Here is a 22,341-nt window from a genome sequence, read left to right on the forward strand (position 1 = left end):
CTTCTTATTTCTCTGCGCCTATGCATTCGGATCTTCTGATTCGACTTCAGTAACTTACTTACAAATAGCTCATGGGATGCCAGTCACTGAATCAAGCCCTTCAATGTGTACTCGAATTTTCACAGTAAATTCGTGCAGGAGATAACAGTCTCCATTCATGGAGGAGAAATGAGTTTTTGAAAAATTCAACGGAGAAGTCTTCAGCTGACTGCGCAGTGGGAACAGTGAGTGTCATCATTCAAGCTCAGACAGTCACAGCTAGGGACAGGTCCGAGGTGCGGAGTCATCTGCAAGAAGGGCAGCTGGGGTGGGGTGGGGTTTGTGCACAGGAGAGCAGCCCCAGGAGCACAGCATGCGCTTCAGTCAGCATGGGAACCCCTCAGGGGAAAACAGCCTGACAGCCTGGGCAACCAGGCTCATGAAGACACAGGCAGTGCCACATAGCTGAGGGTTGACGAGCAGGCAAAAAACCAGCCACCAAGCTCTGCCGCTAAGCAGAAATGCAGGCAGCTCCAGCTCTGCTAGGGGGTATGGCAGAGCTGCCAGGGTCCCTGGTGGCACCACCATCAGCACCCCCACTTCTGGACCCCACCCTTAGCAGCCCCATCGTCCTCACCGAAGACACCAGCATCAACAGCACGACCAGAACCAGCAGCAGTCATGTCACTGGTGAGCCCGGGAGCCCATGTCTTCACCTCCACCTGTCTGTCATCTCCCAGTAAGCATCACTGTCCCCTTCCCTACCACTGAGGGCACAGGCTCGGAGAAGAAAGGTGATCTGCCCAAGGTCATGGTGACCAGAGAACCAAGAAGAGAGCAGATCTAGCTCCAAGTTCCAAGCACCGTGATCCGTGGCTCACGTCCAGCAGCACTGTGGCCGCTGGCGGTTCTGGCTCTGACTGTCTGTGCTTCATGAAGTGCCCAGGCCACAGCTATGTTGTGCGGGTCACGGGGTGCAGTGCTCCCCGGGCACCCCGCACAGAAGCCTGGCTTACAAAATGCTGACCCCTGTCACATCTGTGTCTGAAGCCTCTGTCTGTGCTTCTCAGGGGAGCTGGAAGAAAATCAAGAAGGGTCACTGTCGTGGTTTGAATCAGATACCTTTCAGGCATGTCTGCTGCTGTTGCCACCTGCTATGGCAGAGGTGCCGTCCAGCCTCTGCTCAGCTTCTCAAGACTATAATCAGCTAAGATTAAAAACTGCCCTGGCGCCTGGACCAGAGTGAGACCCTACCTCGAAAAACAAAAAACAAAAAACAAAAACTGTCCTGCCTTCAGCTGCTTCTGGTCAGGAGCTTTGTTGCAGCAATGAGCAGGTAACTACAACAGTCACCATCACCTGAGACACACCCTGCTAGAGCAAGCTGTCCGCAACACACCCAGTCTGGAAGCAGGACCACGTGCCCGTGTCAGCTTCAGGCAGGATGCTCGAGAGCTGTGGACAGTGGCGGTCCATCCCCAAAAGGCTGTCTACACCGCGCAGGCCAAGAAGGCCTTCCTGGAAAGGTGTTACCAGCACGTTACTAGAATCCCAGCTGTAATCACACTACGGCCCCAACCAGAGTGCCACCTTGTAAGCTAAATGCCCTTTGACCCCATGTGACCCAAGCACAGTGCCACTTGCTATTGAAGCCTCCCCTCCCCTTTGGTCATCTCCAGGAGCTACCAGCCTTGCAAGCTCTGAGGGGCCAGGCTTGCTGCCTCTCTACTGCCCAGCCACACGGGTTTCAGCTGGGTAGGCTGCTGCTTACTTCCTCCGACTGGCAGGAGGCTCCTCTCCCTTGCCTACTGCGGGAATGACACTCGGCCTTCCCGTGGGTTACAGGGACGGTGATCCTTAACCAACTGCCCACGCCAACCCACAGTGGCCAGTGCAAAAGTCCAGCACTGTCTACCTGGCTCTGCTTAGAAGGTTCCAGAGCCAGGCAATGCCCATTTTCCCCAGTAGTCGTCCTCCGCCTGTACTGCCCTGACCTGGTGCTGAGCATCTGCTACAAGTTCCACACCTTGTGTCCATCTTGTGACCCTTGGCAGTGACCCTGTGATAGGAAAGACGTTTGCTTCATCCCTGATGAAGAAAGCCTTACTTGCCCCGAGTCACACGGGACTTTAGACATCCAGACCTAGAGCAGCTAACTGGTGACGCCCAGCTCCTCATGGCACCATCTGGTCTCATGTTGTTTCCAGCTCTAAGCACAGAGGCAAGAAATGACCCAGCCACTCCTGTCTTCCCGATGGGACTGCTATGTCTTCCTGTGTGCGCTTCTTTGTGGCCTAAGTACTACAGTGTGCATGCAAGGGTGTATGCGCCTGTTCATATGTATGTGTATGCACGCGTGCGCGTGCATGTGTGCACACGTGCCAGAAGTTGATGCCAGTGTCTTCCTCGCTTTCTCTTCAGCTTATCTTTAGAGGAAGGGTCTGGCACTGAACCTAGGCCTCATCCCCTGGCCTGTAATCCCATCACCGGAGAGGTCAAGGCAAGGGAAGAGACTCTCCAGGTTAGCCAGGCTCATAGGAAAACTGTCGAGAGAGAGAGAGAGGTTTCATAGTGAACTCCTGGTCTTAGTATCTTAAGTTCTTATGCCTTTTAAAATTAGTTCATTTTGTGTATGCGTATACCTATTTGTATGTGCATAGGCACATGTGTGCACAAACACATGTACCCATGCATGTAGAGGCCAGAGGGCAACGCTGGGTGTCTTCTTGAATAACTTCCCACCTTATGATTTTTATTTATTTATTTATTTTTGGTTTTTCAAGGTAGGGTCTCACTCTGGCTCAGGCTGACCTGAAATTCACTCTGTAGTCTCAGGGTGGGCTCAAACTCTCAGTGATCCTCCTACCTCTGCCTCCCGAGTGCTGGGATTAAAGGTGTGCGCCACCACGCCCGGCTCACCTTATGATTTTTTGAGACGGGATTTCTCACTGAACCTGGGGCTCATCTGATTAGCTAGCTCCTGTCTCTGCCTCCCCAGTGCTGGGATTATAGCATACCCAGCTTTTGCATGGGCGCTGGGGATCCGAACCCAGGTCCTCATGGTTGCATGGCAAGCGCTTTATCCACTGAGTCACTTCCCCACCTCTGAATATTTGCCGCCATAATGCACCAACCACCATCTTATTTACCCTTTCAGCAGTGTGAGAGACCATGCACTGAGCACTGAGCATGTGTCAGAGACAAAGACACCCCCACACACAAGGCCATGGCCCTCCAGGCCCTTACAACCTAGAAGATGGAGACAGACACATGGACCACCGGTCTGTGACGGGCTCCTAGCAGACGTCAACTGGAGGAAGAGGGCCAGGACCAGGAAGGACCTTTCTCTTTCCAGCTTCTTCTATCCTAGCACCAGACTAGACACTCAGATGACGCACTCAGGAGACAGCTGCTCTCTAAACAACCAGTGTTACCATAGCAAGCTCTGAACCCCTGGCAAGGACGGCCTCACCTAAAGCACAGAGCTCCCCAGAAGGAATATGCAAGAGACGCTACACAGGGAGGTGATGGGGACTTACGTTTCCGAGGGAGACCCGGCGAGCTACCAATGACAAAACAAGCATTCCCATCAAGGCAGGCAAGGACCGAGATCCAGCCTTGAAGCTGCGGCAGCTGACCTCCGCGTCTTCAGGTGGCATCCAGGCTAGAGAACTCCATGAGACCCTCCGCGTCTTCAGGTGGCATCCAGGCTAGAGAACTCCATGAGACCGCTGGGAGCGTCCTGGCTCACTGGACTTGAACACACTCAGGTCACCACGAGGAACCCACACCACACTGTAAATCCACAAGGCTCGGGAAAAAAAAAATCCCTGAGTGAGGTTCCATGCTGCCAACAGGCACAGACATCTGGAGGGCGTCGCTTGATTGAAGTCTGGTCAACAAGGAGGCCTGGGGCAGAGAAGAAGAAAACAGTCTTGTCATATACTCAGGGAGGAGGTGCTAAAAATAACTTCTCTTGAAGTCGGCACCCAAACACAGGTGAGTCGGGGTCCAGTGAGGGCGGGCCTTCAGCTGGCTTTTTCCCCTCCCAGCTCCCAGGTACTTTTCAGCTTCTGCAAGATCCTCAGAGCTGCCTGGGAGGGGAGCAGGCTTAGGGTGTACCCCATCCGTGCTCATGAGGCTGACAGAAGACTAGGCCTGGCATTCAGCCAGGCTCCCCTACAGTGCTGAGAAGCCTGGGCAGGGAACTGCAGAGCCTAGAAGCTTAGGGTCAGCTGGTCGGAAGTCAGTCTTTGTTTTGTTTCTTTTTAAAGACAAACCACACAATCCTGGCAGGGCTCCAGGCCTTGCTATGCACCAGCAAGCTTCTCCAGGGCCTGGGTCTGTGTCTTTCTTATTCATTCAGCAATTCCTGGGCCCCTGCTATGAGAAAAGAATGGCTGCAGCTACAGACCATGCCTTGGACTCCTTGACCACGGAACTCACAGTTATCTCAGAAAGAACTGAGGAGCACAATGGTCCAGCTCCAAGGCTTGCAGCCCAGCCTTCCCCAAACACATCTATCGTTCACCTTGCCAGCATCTCTGACATCTCCATTGCACACAATCCTTACAATGACCTCAAAAAAAAAAAGGACTCTTGCAAGTTTCTAGAAAGAGATTGGTGGCGGCGGGGGGGGGGGGGGGGGTGTGCAGATGACAAGTGTGACCCAGAAGAACCTGAAGTTAGATAGTCTGTCACAAGTCTGAGCCCGCTCAATCATCACGCGAGGAAGGCCTTCCACGATGACTATAAACTAAAAATGTCCGGACATTTCACATGGGTAGACTCTCACTTCATGTTTACCAAATAAAGCTGTGAGTTGTGAGTGATCAGTCTGTAGAGATGAGGAACTTGGGGCCTCGGCCTCGCGGGGCAGGACCAGCTGTGGGTGTCAGGCCTGAGGCCCAGGCAGCCAGCCAGGGGGTCAGGCAGACAGCGGGAAAAGGAAGATGTGATTTACGGCACAGACTCAACTAACAGCAAGGGAGAGAATGGGGGGCACGCAGCTACATACTTCCTGAGCCCCACAGGCAAGTGTGAAGCCAAGTTTATTTTGCTGGGGTTGGGTCCATTAAAGCGCTGTCACTGGAGGACGGATGGCCACTATCCCACCATCTGTTGAGTATGACTGTAGCAAAGTGATGACTCCTGACCAATGGCACAGGTGGTGTGCACGGATGCTCTGAGAAGGGTGCCACATCACACCCTTACATGCCAAAAGGCATCGTACGGGGCTTGCTACACCAGGACCCGAGGTGTCATCACACCTAAACACTTCGCTTAGAGGGAGTATTTTCAATGTATCTGCTGCTTACCAACTATGGGGCTAAACTTGAGGAGACAGGAAACACCAGAGATTGGCTTCAATATAGAACAGCCAGTCAGTGGTGCCAGACAGGCTTTGGAAGAGGGCTTTTCTTCAAACAGGTCATGAGGTCTGGGCTCCTCTCAGGAAGCCACCAGGGTGGAAGAGACGCACCCCCATGGGCCAGCGGCTCCCAGCCTCCGCTCATCTGCACAGAATTGGTGCGCAGCCCCAGCAAAGGACAAAGCTGACATGCTCAGGGTGTGGCTGAGACACCCGCCAAATGCCAGTGGGCACAGGATGGGCTTTTAAGTGTGCACGTGTGGTAAGGAGCATGGAGAAAAGCCTGCAAGTCCCCGCAGCAATTCACCTCACACACCTAACTGTGGGGTCGGAGGCCTGCGTGGTGCCACGGTGTGCGGGAAGTACACAGACAGGTCACGGCTCGCTGTGCCCTGAGGAGGCAGGCCAAGGCGACGGGAAGGGCTGAAAGGCTCAATCCAGAACTGGTTGCAGGTAAGGAACCACTTTATCAAAATGCCTGTGATGTGCACGTCCTTTACCTCTGTCAAAGGTTAGTTCGTACTTTTTACATTTGTCCCATGCTTGTTTGTTGGTGGAACTGTAAGCGACATGAAAACAGAACCTCTCACTTGGGAATGAGCGCTTTGGGGGGGGGGGCAGTCCCTGCTGCATCATCTTCTCCAGCTGTCAGCAGCTCCTGCTCAGAGGACATCCACGGCAGCGCCACAAGACGCATGCTCCATCCCAGTGACGCGGACATGCCCTACATGAAAAGGTGGCCCCAGGCCCATCCTCTTGGCTGAGCCTCCTCCCTGTCTCTCAGCTTGTCGGGCCCAAATGTGCCCCTCTCTTCCTGGTCCTCCCTCCTAGGTATTTGTACCTGCCCACCCTCCCCCACGCCCATAGCAGCGGTTAGGAAGAAACACGAAACGCAGCTGCAGTTTCCAAGTACTCAGTAGCAGCAGAGCATCTCTGTGCCTTGCCTCCTGGGGGCTGAGTGGGCAGGCGGAGGCTTGGTGGGCTGCAGGGCTAGTATTGAGAGGCGAGTGGGTTCAAAGCGCTGTGCACAGAAGGGCAGGGACAGCCGAAACGGACAATAGTATCCCTAGTTGTGTCCCGGTGTGTGGATCTGTTCCACCCTCTCTCGACACTGTGTGCACATGTGTACACACTCCGAAGTGAGTTCCTCTTTGACTCTCCTCTCTGACAGAACGTCCACCATGCTGCTGACATCCGTACCAGCCGCAGTCAGCAGATGTTCACATTCATGCTGGGGCATACAGCCGAGTGCCCGAGGGCCTGGCCGCAGGAACTGAATAGTAGAGTCTCTCGGCCCCACTACCTGGCCACAGAGGTGGCATCTCTTTTACGCCACTCTGTGGAAGAGAGGTAGCAATCCCCAGCCACATGCAGAGTCAGACCTTGAAAGTACTCATCATAGAAAACTGGGCGCAGGGCTGAAAAGATGGCTTAAGGCGCTTGCCTGCGAAGCCTAAGGACTCACGTTGATTACCCAGTACCCACACAAGCCAGATGCACAAGGTAGTTCATCTGCAGGGGCTGAAGACCCTGGTATGCTCATTCTCTCTCAATCTCTCTCCCTCTCTCTCTCAAATAAATAAAATATTTTGTAAAAGAAAACTGAATGCAAGGCACTTCTCATAGCCCATTTTCTCCACAAGGATGTACAACCCCCAGAGATCTCAACAAGTAGCAGCAGCCCCTCCTCCAAAGGCACACCACCACCTGGAGAAGCTGGGGGCCTAGGAAAAAGACCCCCAGCACATGGAAAGGGCCCATGACAGTAGCCTTAGGGCCACAGGAAGCTGAGGAAGAAGGCAGCTAGCCTTCTGCATGGCTGGTATGTCAGTGAGGAGGCCAAGAACTTTCCTTCTCATCACAGGACACACAGAATCGCCTCACTTTGGTCTCTAACCTGCTGCACACGCAAGTCCAGGGTAACAGTGACTCCTGAGGCTCATGTCCGCAGAGCGTCGTGTGGGTCTTAGAGACCCTTGTACACCTTGTACACCAACAGCAACGTGCTGCTCCCCCAACCCCATGTTGCAGGCTTCGAAGAGCAGGAGTCAGGCTGCAGGGACGGCTTAGTGGTCAAGGCACTTGCCTACAACGCCAAAGGACCCTGGTTCTATTCTCCATGACCCACGTAAGCCAGATGCACAAGGAGGCGCATGCATCTGGAGTTCGTTTGCAGTGGCTGGAAGTCCTGGCATGCCGATTCTCTCTCTCTCTCTCCCTCCCTCTCTCTTTTTCCCTTCCCCCCCACCCCCGATTCTAACAAACAAATAAAAATTTAAAAGAGAGAGAGAGAACATGGGTCATATGAGTGATGATAAAATGGACTAGGACTGGATCAAGACACCACGCCCAAGCCCTTCAACTTTCCCTGTCAGCCTCTATGACCACCGTGGACTCCACTACAATGCACAAGGCACGCGCTAACCCGCTTCTGGGCCTGTTCGTACCTAAGGGCACCTCCCTTTTTCATGCAGCTATCCCAGATCTTCTCCTCACCCCTTGACTGACCCCACAGCTAAGCCCTCACAGTCCCCTCACAGAGCTCCCACAGTAGGATGACAGCATCTCTTTTAAATCTCTGCTCCACTGGCTCTGGCACTGCCCAGAACTAGGGTGTTCTGAAAGCACAGCACAGACACTATTTTCTGCACAGGCTGAGCCCCACACTGTCCCGTTCTGAGCTCTGTGCACCATGAGGAGGGATTAGCTGGAAGGTCACCGCTGCACAAGTTCATGTCCCACGGTTCCCGGATCTGCTGCTGGTGGCTCAGTGCACAGTGGCCATCACAGAGGCCGGACATGGCAGGGCAGAGCTATGATCCTGTCCTGCCGGCTACTCAAGCTGAAGCAGGAGCTCTGGGGCAGTGAGCTCAAGACCAGCCTGAGCACATGCATGGCACACTGTCCAAAACAAAACAAAACAAAAGCAGGATAAAGAGGGCTTGGACATGACTCAGTCAGTAAAGTGCTTGCGCCACAAGCAGAAAACCCTGATGGGAGAGTCCTTAATTCTTATCAATTTTGAACAACTCATAGGGCATGGTAATGCAAGCCTTCAATCCCAGCACTCAGGAGGCTCGAGACTGCCATGAGCTTGAGGCCACCTGAGACCACGTAGTGAATTCCAGGTCAGCCTGGACTAGAGCAAGATCCTACCTCAAAAAAACAAAACAAAGATAAATAAATAAATAAAATAACTCCTATGGTAGCACATTGTTATAATTGTCTTATATTATTAGTTACTGTTATTAATCTATTAATGCAATTAATTTATAAAATAGTTTTTTCGGGTGGTCTTGCTCTAGCCCAAGCTGACCTGACATTCACTGTATAGTCTCAGGGTGGCCTCAAACTCACAGCAATCCTCCTACCTCTGCCTCCCAAGTGCTGGAATTAAAGGCGTGTGCCACCACGCCCAGCTTATAAATTAAATTTTACCTGAAGTACCCCAGCATAAAAAAAAACAGCACTCAGCAGGTTCCATGGTGGAATGGACTCTGAGAAACAGTGCCTGTGGGTCTCAATACCTGCTGTGGGCTCAGGCACCCGACGAACAGCATGCATGGATGGATAAGGGTGCACTAAAGAGCCGCACTTAACCGGGCTCTGGGAGGGCATGCGGCAAGAGCACACACAGGCCCTTCCCACTCAGAGCACATCAGCTCTTACCGCCACCACCCACGATGATGTCTGTTAAGACGGTTTCTCAGCAGCTAAGATGCACCTGCAGGAGAGCCTGTCCCTTGCACCTTCAGAGTCTCCTGACTGCTCACCTTCCAAGTCGTTTGAGGATCAGAAAGTGTCAGCCCGTCCCCGGGTAATTCAGAGCCCACAGAACAGGGAGGTGGGGCCAGGGGAAATAGAGTGGGCATCATGGGACTTTCTGGCCACCTGTGAAGAGATGCTCTCGTTCAAGCCAAGCCGGCCCGGCTTTCTCAGAAGTCCTGAGGGCTAGCAGGCTGGACCCACAGAGAGGCCTGGGTCCTCAGACACCACAGGCTGGACGCCTGCCCCACCTCATGCCCTCGCCAACCCCGTGCGGAACAGGAGGCAGGCCAAGGCAGCAAGCAGGGACAGGAGTTGGCAGGGAGGCCCAGCGGGCGGCAGCAGCAGCAGCAGGGCAGGCGGCATTTCTCCAGACCCTCTGCTCTCCTGTATCTGCATTTCTGGACAAGCAGAGGCTAGGGACAGGAAGGAGTGGGGACAGAGAAGGAGTTCCCAACACAGAGGTCTCAACCAAATGCTTCACTTCCCTCTGTGTCATCCCCCTCCCCCTCCCCCCGCTGTGACCCGAAGGAACTGAGCCGGTCAGGGTAGACCCTCACCCGCTCACCCGCTGCTGTCTGACCCCTCCCACACAGTCTCTGACAATGGACACGGTAGACAAATAACAAAGTCACTTCTGTTTTCCGCATTTCTTTAGGTTTTGAACTTATTTTATCTGCTTCCTGAATGGTTGATTTAAGAGAGAGGAGAAAGAGAGAGAGAATACAAACATGGGCATCTGCCAGGGCCTCCTGCCACTACAAACTCCAGAAGCATGCAGCACTTTGTGCATCTGACTTTTACATGTGTACTGGGCCATCACACCTAGGCCCTCAGACTTTATAAGCAAGTTCCTTTAACCACTGAGCCATCCCTCCAGCACCCTCGAAGTTATTTTTAACAGGAATATGCTTCCAATACAACCAGAGAAGATGCTACACATGCCATGTGCGGTTGTTTCTCCACCAGCATCTGGTGTTAGAAATGCTCATGCTCATCTCTGGGTGTGTAAGAACAGCTCCTGGCTGTTGGTCAAAAAGTACCAAAGAAGGCCAGAGAGAGAGAGCACAGTCGGCAAAGTGTCTGCTTCCCAGGCATGTGGACCTGAGTTCAGGTCCTCGGAACCCATATGAAAAAGCCAGGTGTGGTGGCATGTGCGAGCCGTCCGGGCACTGGCGGGGCAGAGACAGGGAGACTCCTGGGCCTCGCTGGCTAGCCAATGAGAGACTCCGCGGCAAGCAAGGTGGCATGCTCGTAAGGAATGGCACCAGAGGTCGGCTGGCCTCTGGCCTCCCCGTGTGCACACACCCCACCCTGCACACGTACACACTGTTCACACACACATGGAGACGCAGCAACCCGAGTGTTTCCCAGTGTGTTTCCTCTCACTGGCTGCCCTGCTCACACTCCTGGTGGACTCTGCCTGGAATGGCATCCTGGCACCAGGAGTCCATCAGCCTCGCCGCCAGCAACGAGGCTTGCAGGGCCGCGGTAGCCACTGAGATGGTAGAAGGGCTAGCCTAGCATGCAGAAAGTCCTGGATTTGACCCCAGGCACTGTGTAAACTGGATGGGGTGGTGTATGCCTAAAGTCCCAGACCTGGGAAGTGGAGGCAGGAGGATCAGAAATTCACGGTCTTCCTTGGCTATGCAAGAAGTCAAGGTCAACCTGGACTTCAAGAGACCCTTGTCTCAGAAAAAGAAACAGAGACTAACATCACAGCATGGAATCATTGCCCCCAGCCAGACTCCTTGTACAGTTCACAAGCTGGACACCTAGGTCCAGAGCCCTCTGTGATGCCACCTACTCAAGATCCCTCCACTAGCAGTGGATAAGGATGTTTGTCTAGACATTTCAAGAGCTCTCGTAGCTCTAGCAGGCAATATGGAGTGAAAAGACTCCACAGCATAATTCATCTTTCCTTCATCAACAAGCACTGGCTCCACTGTGCACGTGGGGGATGGGTGCCACCCCCTCTCTCGCTCTCCTTCCTCCCCCACCCAGGGAAGCTGATGGTGTCCGAGTTTCCTAATGAAATACCTCACATCCGGTACCTCACAGTGGCAGGAAACGTGTGTCCTGAAAGCTGGCCCCACCGGTCGAGGCTGCAGCGCTCACCCTAATCTGGCATGGACACATCTGAAGTAGTAACACTGGTAAAGATCCCCCCGCAGCCTAATTACAGAGGTGAGGGCGGCATCATCAACCCAAACAATTGTCTACTCTGTCCTTCTCTCCCAAAATAAAATCTGCTTAAAAAGATTGTGGCCAGGTGTAGTATTACACACCTATAATCCCAGCACTTGCCAAGCTGAGGCAGGAGGACATTCCCTACCTAGTTCAGGCACAGACTGTCTCAAAACTGGGAGAGAGAGGGATAGAGGGAGGGAAGGGGGAGGAGTGAAGGAAAGGGAATGAGGAGAGAGACTGCATATCATCTATCAACCATGGATTTTGAGTACTCTTGTCCTTTCTGTTTATAAAAAGAAAGAACTTGTAAATGAGAAATATTCTCAAATTTGCAGTTTTGCTATCTACCCAGAGCAATATGTTCTTTTCTCATAAAGTAAAATTTGTGGCCCGGTGTGAAAGTGCAGTCTTATAATGCCACTTTACCAAAAAATTAATTTAATTTTATTAGTAAATGACAAATATTCTTAAACACCAAGGTTTGGAGTTGAGAGAGACACAAACAACCAGTTTCCTAAACTCTTAGAAAGAGAGAAAAGAAAGTAGGAGAATGATATTGTTTGACACTGCAGAGCTCAATACCAACTAATGAGTTAAGTAATGAATTGCAGGCAACATTGGCATCATTGTTATTTAAAAACAAAGAATGAGAATAGCACTTAGTGATTTGCTAATGATGGCTTAAACATGTCAGTGAATGTGTAATATGCAGCAATCTGTAATGCACAACTTGTCACTCACAGGAGTGTTATGGGACCCCAGGGGGCACCCCCACCCCCCCACCCCCGTTATTGAGCATCTCTGCCAGCAGCAGGGATCTAAGCTGTACCTCATGGACAGCTCCTGACTGTCAGAGCGCTTGAGCCACAAGTAAAAAGGATGACACTCAAAAGATAAGTATGGCCGGGCATGGTGGCGCACACCTTTAATGCCAGCACTCGGGAGGCAGAGGCAGGAGGATTGCCATGAGTTCGAGGCCACCCTGAGACTCCATAGTGAATTCCAGGTCAGCCTGGGCTAGAGTGAGACCCTACCTCAAAAAACCAAAAAAAAAAAAAAAGCTCCAGCCAGGCATGATGGCGCACGCCTTTAATCCCAGCACTCAGGAGGCAGAGGTAGGAGGATTGCCATGAGTTTGAGGCTAGCCTGAGACTACATAGTAAATTCCATGTCAGCATGGACTACAGTGAGACCCTACCTCGAAAAAAAAAAAAAGGGATAAGTATGTTCCAAAGAAAAAAGGACATGATACAAAGTTAGATCTGTTGGGCTGTTAAAAAAAAAAGTCTTAGTTGGGCTGGAGAGATGGCTTAGCAGCTAAAGTGCTTGCCTGCAATGCCAAAGGACCCAGGTTCGATTCCCGAGGAACCACATCAGCCAGATGTACAAGATGGTGGTATGTCCTCAGAGTGTATCTCAAGACCAGCACACAGGGCCGCCTGTAATCAAGTGAGTTAAGATTTCTAAAGCGCTTACTTGGGACATCCATCCAGTTTACAGAAGCAGTACACGATTCTCAAACATAATAAATGTTTACGATAAGAAAAATATATATATGGTGAAAGTCAAGGGAAATGTAGGGGCAAACAAGGACAAAGGGATTCGAGACATCATCATAAGGTCGCCACTGGGCTGCCTTCTCCCCAGTTTCCCTTATAATGATTTAGAGTGACCTTCCCTTTCCCAGCCAGGGCACAATCCAGCAGTGTTACAAGTCCAGTGTGGCTGACCCAGGGCCAGGCTACTGACATCAGAGTGACATCTTTCAAAGATCTGTACTTCAGGCTGTAGGAGTCTTCAGCTCATTTCTCCAGCCTCACCCAAGTCCCCAGTACCTCCCTAACATCTTCATAAGAAATGTCACTGTCCTCAGAATTCACTTCTCACCTAAAGCCAAGGCCAGGGGCATCCAACAGGCGCAGCTCTGGCCAGAGAACAGGCAGCCTGGGGGGGGGGGGGGGGGAGGCCCAGAGAGCTGACCGGGCAGAGCTGGGTCCCAGGGAGCATCCTCGGAGGCTGAGCAGAGGCCGCCACAGAGGAAGCTTCCGGCTCATTGTTATTCCAGCCGGGTGTCTGCAGGCCAGCAACCCCAGGGTATGAGGGAGGAATGTACGCCTCCCTTCAGATCGGAAGCAGTGCCCCCTTGCCACAAAATGTCCGGCACCCCTTCAGAGGGAAGAGGAAGTGGGGGTGGGGGCTTCAGGCAGGAAGACCTTGCACTTGAGAAGACTTGCCAGACTGCTGGGGCTGTCCCCTCCTTCTCCTCCCCCTTCCTCCTAGGCCAGGATTCCCCTCCCTTTCAGTCTCTAGACCAGCTGACCTTGGCTGAGGCCACCCACACACAAGCCTGGGCAGCATCAGGCTATTTGCATTCTGGGTGCGTGAGCCTGGAAGGCGCAGGACCAGCTGCAGACGGCTGCCCGGGCGTGGGTTTAAAGCGCTGTTTGACGGCATGCAGCGTGAACGCCAGCCCCACAGCGGCACTGCGCATACCACGGAGACAAGCGCCTCTCCTAGCGTGGCCCCGGGCCCCTTGAAGACAACTGGTGCCGGTCCAGTGGGCAGCCGAGGGAGCCGGAAGAAAGGTGCTTTATCTGCATCCACACGAGGGGGGGGGGCGCAGTGCGGAACAGTGGGGACTCCGGAGGCGCCCTGGGCAGGGCAGGCTGCAGGACACGGGTTCAGGGAGCCTGCAGAGCTCAGCTATCTAAGCTCATGGGCACCAGTCACGTGTCTCCAAGATGCTTAAATATCAAACTCCAAAAGAGCAGGAATTAAACAAGCAAGGCGTGAAGGGGAGGAGATCTTCCTGAGCATTCCATGAGGTCACCCCAGCAGATGTCCCAGGGGAGGGCTGGGAGGTAATGGGCACGGGGCACTTACACAGGACCGTTTATCTCACCCCTCACAACAACTGGTTGCTCAGCCATTCTGCCAGGCCAAGAAGCTGGTTTCAAGACCTCACCAGTGATCCCACCCAAATAAAGGCATGCCTGCCCCTGCCATACCCGAACCGACCCTTCAGTCCCAGAGCCTCAGCTGCCACTCCCCGGGGCCTGGCCAAATTGGCTATCTGGCTACCAGAAGAAATGACCATCAATACAAGTGGCTTCAATGTACAAGCCCGTTATTGTACGGTGTTGGAGTGAACAGTCCAAAAGTGAATGTCCCCAAGTTTTTATAGGAGTGTGTACCTTTCTCTGCCTTTTTTTAAATAGTCTAGAGACCTGTCTTCCTAGCCAGCAAACTTGTATTCCCTCATCACCCTGCCTGCCTCTTCGATCTCCCTTTTATGGACCCCTCACATTCTGTTGGCTCCCTGGATGGTCCAAAGCACTCCTCTTATATATGGTCACCCTTCCATGCAACTGTGTCATAGCCACGGCGCCCACACACTAGGACAGGAACGTCTTTGGGAAAAGCATTATTCAGCCAATCACACACTTATTCCCGACCCCAAGACCACTGTTCAATAACTACAGCTCCAGACTGTGGGCTCCTCCCTCTCTCTATGGAAAAGCAAGATTCACCCCATAGCAAACTATGGGTGGTCCCAATCCCCAAGATCCTTTCCAGTGCCGGGTACAGTGACCTGATGCCCACATCAGCATGAGGCTGGGAACCACGCATCTCAAGAGAGCATATATGAGACTGCACAGAGGCCCCTCGCCCCTCACACTCACAGAGTCTGGCCTGCAATTGTGCCCTGAGCTCCTAGTGAGGTCTCTCCCAGCGAAGGAACGCTCTGCCGGGAGCGCAGAGCTCACTGCCTGCACTGCCTCTCTGGTGTCAGAAAGTGGCCCCTGATAGGAACAGCATGGTCAGGGCACATTCTACACTTGCATGAAAACATCCCCAGGAGCCCTGTAACCCCAACTGCTCAGAAGACTGAAGCATGAGGATCAAAAGTTCAAGGCCTGCCTGGCCTGCAGAGCTAATTCAAGGCCAGCCCTGGGCAACTTTGCAAGGCACTGCCTTAAAATAAAATATTTTCTTGTATGGTATATATGTAAGTACAATGATTGAGACGGGCAGGTAATACGATGGAGAATGGAATGTCAAAGGGGAAAGTGTGGAGGGGGAGGGAGGGTATTACCATGGGATTTTTTTTATAATCATGGAAAATGTTAATAAAAATTAAATTTAAAAATTTTTTAAAAATATTTAAAAAAAAAAAGAAGAGGTCTAGGGATATACTGGGTGAGTGCTTGCCTGCAGAGCCCTAGATTCAATCTCCAGTACAGGAAGGTAGAAAGGAAGGGAGAGAAGATGGAATGGAGGGAGGGAGGGAGGGAGGGAAGGAAGGAGGGAGGGGCGAAGGAAGGAAGAAAGGGGGAAGGAAGGAAGGAAGGAAGGAAAGAACTAAGTTAGGGAGGGAAGGAGGGCATGTGCTGCATTCAGCGTGGGTGGGTTCTGTAGAGACATAGGAAAGCAGCCAACAGGACCTGTAAAAAGGCCAAGATGAAGCCTACACCCGAGTCCTGGACTGAGAACAAGTCTCACCAGTTGCACGTCACAGAGCTGAGGCTAAGGCTCAGGGAGACTTTAGCACGCCCAAACTCTCAGAGCAGGGGCTCAGGAGTACCCCATTCCTGCTCGCAGGCTCTCGCCCCTTCCCTGCCCCCACCACAGAAGCAAGCGCTCCAACCCTCCTCGCAGTTACCTGCGGCCCTGCAGCCCTGTTCTCCTTATGCCCTCCCTCCACCCCCAGCTTTCCCTGGACAGGGCGCGGGGTGGCACAGGCAGAGCTTACAGTGTCAGAACATCTTTCTTCTTCAATAGCAGGGTGGCAGGCGCATGTGGAGGCAGGGGGATGGCCACACAATAGGCTCACCTGGAAGCCTAGCCCAGTCTTGCTTCTCTCTTCCCTTATTAACCCAAAATGCCAGAGTCTGAAGGCCACAGGAACAAGAAGCCTGTACTCCACTCACTCAGGCACCAGAGTCCTTAGTCTGAACAGAAATCAAAATTGAACCCACACACCTGCAAGCTTATGGGACCTGCAGCCTCCAAACTGCACAGCCTTGGGCAAGTCACACCTGGAAGGCACTGTGCTGGAATCTAGGGGTTCACAGGAGAGACAGAAGGAAAAATCTAGCAGAGAAGCAAACCTGGCACACAGGAGGCACACAGCCACCAGCCTCAGTGGGTGCAATGAGGAAGCTTGAATCCCAAAGGCTAAATTAGGGGTTGGAGGTAGACCTTGTAGACCTTTCAAAAGGATTTTTTTTTTCCACCTGACTCCTAAAAAGGGAATAGAACTCTGTATTTCTAAAGACAGCAAGGAAAAGAAGTATCTCAGCAAAAACCACTCTCGGGGCTGGGGAAATGGCTTAGCGGTTAAGGTACTTGCCTGCAAAGCCGAAGGATACAGGTTCGATTCCCCAGGATCCATGTAAGCCAGACAAACAAGGTGGAAAATGCATCTGGAGTTCATTTAAAACAGCTGGACGCCCGGGCATACTGTTTCCCCCCTCTCTCATAAACAAAAATATTCTTTTTTTTTAAGTCACTCTCATGAAAATACTTAACATTAACCACTCCTAGATGGATGGGGACGGGGTGGATGGAGGATGGACGAGGTGGTGGGGTAGTTCCTCACATGGGTGGATGGAGGATGGATGAGGTGGTGGGGTAGTTCCTCACATGGGTGGATGGAGGATGGATGAGGTGGTGGGGTAGTTCCTCACATGGGTGGATGGAGGATAGATGAGGGTAGTGGGGTAGTTCCTCTCATGGGTGGATGGAGGATGGACGAGGTGGTGGGGTAGTTCCTCACATGGGTGGATGGAGGATGGATGAGGGTGGTGGGGTAGTTCCTCACATGGGTGGATGGGGGATGGATGAGGTGGTGGGGTAGTTCCTCACATGGGTGGATGGAGGATGGACGAGGTGGTGGGGTAGTTCCTCACATGGGTGGATGGAGGATGGATGAGGGTGGTGGGGTAGTTCCTCACATGGGTGGATGGGGGATGGATGAGGTGGTGGGGTAGTTCCTCACATGGGTGGATGGAGGATGGATGAGGTGGTGGGGTAGTTCCTCACATGGGTGGATGGGGGATGGATGAGGTGGTGGGGTAGTTCCTCACATGGGTGGATGGGGGATGGATGAGGGTGGTGGGGTAGTTCCTCACATGGGTGGATGGAGGATGGATGAGGTGGTGGGGTAGTTCCTCACATGGGTGGATGGAGGATGGATGAGGTGGTGGGGTAGTTCCTCACATGGGTGGATGGGGGATGGATGAGGTGGTGGGGTAGTTCCTCACATGGGTGGATGGGGGATGGATGAGGTGGTGGGGTAGTTCCTCACATGGGTGGATGGAGGATAGATGAGGGTAGTGGGGTAGTTCCTCTCATGGGTGGATGGAGGATGGACGAGGTGGTGGGGTAGTTCCTCACATGGGTGGATGGAGGATGGATGAGGGTGGTGGGGTAGTTCCTCACATGGGTGGATGGGGGATGGATGAGGTGGTGGGGTAGTTCCTCACATGGGTGGATGGAGGATGGACGAGGTGGTGGGGTAGTTCCTCACATGGGTGGATGGAGGATGGATGAGGGTGGTGGGGTAGTTCCTCACATGGGTGGATGGGGGATGGATGAGGTGGTGGGGTAGTTCCTCACATGGGTGGATGGGGGATGGATGAGGGTGGTGGGGTAGTTCCTCACATGGGTGGATGGGGGATGGATGAGGGTGGTGGGGTAGTTCCTCACATGGGTGGATGGAGGATGGATGAGGTGGTGGGGTAGTTCCTCACATGGGTGGATGGAGGATGGATGAGGTGGTGGGGTAGTTCCTCACATGGGTGGATGGGGGATGGATGAGGTGGTGGGGTAGTTCCTCACATGGGTGGATGGAGGATGGATGAGGTGGTGGGGTATTTCCTCACATGGGTGGATGGAGGATGGATGAGGGTGGTGGGGTAGTTCCTCACATGGGTGGATGGGGGATGGATGAGGTGGTGGGGTAGTTCCTCACATGGGTGGATGAGGGATGGATGAGGTGGTGGGGTATTTCCTCACATGGGTGGATGGAGGATGGATGAGGGTGGTGGGGTATTTCCTCACATGGGTGGATGGGGGATGGATGAGGTGGTGGGGTAGTTCCTCACATGGGTGGATGGAGGATGGATGAGGTGGTGGGGTAGTTCCTCACATGGGTGGATGAGGGATGGATGAGGTGGTGGGGTAGTTCCTCACATGGGTGGATGGAGGATGGATGAGGTGGTGGGGTATTTCCTCACATGGGTGGATGGAGGATGGATGAGGTGGTGGGGTAGTTCCTCACATGGGTGGATGGGGGATGGATGAGGTGGTGGGGTAGTTCCTCACATGGGTGGATGGAGGATGGATGAGGTGGTGGGGTAGTTCCTCACATGGGTGGATGGAGGATGGATGAGGTGGTGGGGTAGTTCCTCACATGGGTGGATGGAGGATGGATGAGGTGGTGGGGTAGTTCCTCACATGGGTGGATGAGGGATGGATGAGGTGGTGGGGTAGTTCCTCACATGGGTGGATGGAGGATGGATGAGGTGGTGGGGTATTTCCTCACATGGGTGGATGGAGGATGGATGAGGGTGGTGGGGTAGTTCCTCACATGGGTGGATGAGGGATGGATGAGGTGGTGGGGTAGTTCCTCACATGGGTGGATGGAGGATGGATGAGGTGGTGGGGTAGTTCCTCACATGGGTGGATGGAGGATGGACGAGGTGGTGGGGTAGTTCCTCACATGGGTGGATGGAGGATGGATGAGGTGGTGGGGTAGTTCCTCACATGGGTGGATGGAGGATAGATGAGGGTAGTGGGGTAGTTCCTCTCATGGGTGGATGGAGGATGGATGAGGTGGTGGGGTAGTTCCTCACATGGGTGGATGGAGGATGGATGAGGTGGTGGGGTAGTTCCTCACATGGGTGGATGGAGGATGGATGAGGTGGTGGGTAGTTCCTCTCATGGGTGGATGGAGGATGGATGAGGTGGTGGGGTAGTTCCTCTCATGGGTGGATGGAGGATGGATGAGGTGGTGGGGTAGTTCCTCACATGGGTGGATGGAGGATGGACGAGGTGGTGGGGTAGTTCCTCACATGGGTGGATGGAGGATGGATGAGGTGGTGGGGTAGTTCCTCACATGGGTGGATGAGGGATGGATGAGGTGGTGGGGTAGTTCCTCACATGGGTGGATGGAGGATGGATGAGGTAGTGTGGTAGTTCCTCACATGGGTGGATGAGGGATGGATGAGGTGGTGGGGTAGTTCCTCACATGGGTGGATGGGGGGATGGATGAGTTTGGGTGGTTTAGTTCCTCTCAGTCACTTGCAAAGCATGCACTTGTTAATGCAGTCAGATGCAGAATTGTAAAGACATGTCCTTGTGGAAATGGAGGCCAGGTTCAGAAACACCATGCCTATAACCAGAGGACTGGGGGACTGACTTCCTTGTTCCCACCAAAAATCAGCAAAATTTAATCAAAGGTGTGGTCTTACCAATACATGTTGAAAAAGAAAAGTGCTAACACAATAAAGGGAATGACAAATTTACAAAACACACTTAGGTGGTAAACAGGAAATGCGCTTAGTCACACCAGTGGTCAAAAAACACAAAGCAACCAGATGAAGTGGTGGGGCTTCTTATGCCGTTTGTCCCTGTGGTGTTGGCAGGCAGGGGATCTGCCAATCAGATTTGTCTCTTCCTGCAAGGAGCTTCTAGAATTTCTTCCCATGCTCACACTTTAGGAAACACCTCAGTAGCCCAGCTGCCTGTGGTGTGACTACTGTAGAAACTCTACCAAGGAAGTCAGACAAAATGAAGAGACTGATATTTGGGCTCTGCAAGGAAACAACCTGAGATCATGAGAAGTTCTGAGTGTGTTCTTCCAGGCAAGGCAGAAGCAGTCTCGGTAGGACAGACATGATAATGACAACAGTCATAAAGCCAGTAGCCACATTGGCACCACACTCCCGAGGGCCACTCCGGGCCACGTCCCAGCAGAAGCCCCTGGACAGTGGTCTTGACCTCAGCCTCGCAGCAGCAGGGGCAGGAGCCGTCCTTGCCATCACCGATGCTCAGGACAGGAAGCCAGTTAGAGAGCACCTGTCCAGGACACGCATGTGAGTCCAAGCATGTCCCTGAAAGCTTTGACACCAGGAGGTGGTCAAGACACAATGGTAAGTGCAAGGCATCAAAATATAACACCCAGGACTGGGGAGATGGCTCCACCTTTAAGGCGCTTGCTTGCAAAGTCTGATAGCCGAATTCAATTCCCTCAGTACCCACGAAAAGTCAGCTGAAAACAAACAAACAAACAAAAAAACATATATCTATAGTTCATTTGTAACAAGAGGCCCTGGTGTCCTCATTCTTTCTCTCAAATAAATTAATTAATATTTTAATGTCATAGATAGCAATTTCTGCTATATACATCCCTATATTTCTTCTTTATACAAGTCTGCTCCAAAGTGTGGCTACCTCTTAAGGGCTCCTCAGCTGTGAATGATCTGAGTGCTGGTGAGCCTGAAAACCATCCCAACAACCTGCAGGAGCAAAGCCAGGGTACAGTGTTGGGCGTGGGCCTCTGTCAGTAACTGCGGCCTGCCATCTTATAGCCAGGACTGTGCACGAAAGGTCAGGTCCAAGAGAAACTCACTGCTGGAAAGGACAAAGAAGAAGGTAGACTAAGAGTTAGCCAGGGCCTGGGCCAATGGTCAGACCAACTGGTGATTTATTAGCTTTTTCTAATTTTTAAGATTTACTTATTAGAGACTGAAAGAAAGGGAGAGAGAGGGAGAGAATGGGCACGTTAGGGATTCCAGCCTCTGCAAATGAACTCCAGAGGCATGCACCACCATGTACATCTGGCCTACATGGGACCTGCAGAATCGAACCTGGGTCCTTAGGCTGTGCAGGCATGTGCCTTAACCACTAAGCCATCTCTCCAGCTCATGGATTAGCATTTCCAAGTGGCCTGCAGCTACACCCTTAAAGTCCAAGTCCTGCGGCAGTGTTCACAGTCACAGTCTTAGGAGCCCCATGCTCACTCGCTGCCTCACCCCAGTAGGCTCACAGGACCAATTCGCCACACAAGACTCAAGGCAAGCAGCTGTCCAGGACTGTCCCGTCCTCCCTCAGCTGAGCCTCACTCCCCTCCACAACATGGCCCTTTCGGGTGGCCGTCACGGTGCCTCTGTGACTGTCCTGTGAAGGCTCCGTGCATTCAGCAACTTGCCCGCCAGGACTGGCGTGAGAGCAGAGCCCTCCTGGCACACGGCACGGTGGATTGTAGGCACGCAGTAATGGCCAAACAGCCAGGTTCAAGGGTGGCTGGGTAGAAAAGTACTTGGATAGAAGGGCTTACTGGGGCTCAGAACACCTCATTTTATACTCAGCTGGTTGACTGATTTCACCTGAGGTTTAGATGACCTCAGAAGCCAGGTTGTGCTAACCTTTTCTGCCCTACTGATTCTGTCCATCTTGCTTCAAGAAGATGAGTCACACAAAGCAGAATCCCCTTCTATACGAAGGAGTAGAGCCTGGAACTTCTCTGTCCCCAGAAAGAAACAAAACCCGGGATGTCACTTTAGCCTCCCTTGCCTTTCTGTCTCATGGATGGCCACAAAGAAACTGACTCACCTGTGCAGTAGTAAATCATGAGACCCCCGTCCCCGAGGGGTCCTGCCATACCTGGGAGGAAGGAATACTACAGAAAGGCCAGGAGGGACCGGGACAAACAGGCCTTGCTGAGTTTGGCGCCTCTGGCTTAGAGAGCAGACTCTTGTCCAGTCACATTTCTGTATTGCTCTCCATCCTTCATCAAACCACAACATAAACAAAGTTTTCTCTGTGTCTTTAGACCTTTTCATCTAAAGGCTTCCTGTCACGTCAAGCCTAAGTTCAGAGATTTCCGCGGCCCCCCCCCCCCCCGCCTTAGCAGCAGACCAAGGCAGTAGTCACCTGGGGCATGTTTCCAAGTGAAGGTCACACTACAAAAAAAAGCTTTCCTGCCCTTGACAAGGTCACACAGGAGAGAAACAGTCATCAAGCGAGGT

At 52.7% G+C, this 22,341-nt stretch overlaps 1 long non-coding RNA gene across 1 annotated transcript in view; it reads right to left on the minus strand.

Annotated features, from left to right (window-relative positions):
- LOC123458594 overlaps positions 1 to 22,341 on the minus strand; it is a 230,074-nt gene that overhangs the window by 156,340 nt on the left and 51,393 nt on the right. The window contains exon 2 of the long non-coding RNA XR_006635729.1: positions 3,519 to 3,888. This is a non-coding gene — a long non-coding RNA (uncharacterized LOC123458594). The remainder of the gene's footprint in view (positions 1 to 3,518; positions 3,889 to 22,341) is intronic.

The sequence above is a fragment of the Jaculus jaculus genome, chromosome 2 (genome assembly GCF_020740685.1).
Source record: "Jaculus jaculus isolate mJacJac1 chromosome 2, mJacJac1.mat.Y.cur, whole genome shotgun sequence".
Taxonomy (NCBI): Eukaryota; Metazoa; Chordata; class Mammalia; order Rodentia; family Dipodidae; genus Jaculus; species Jaculus jaculus.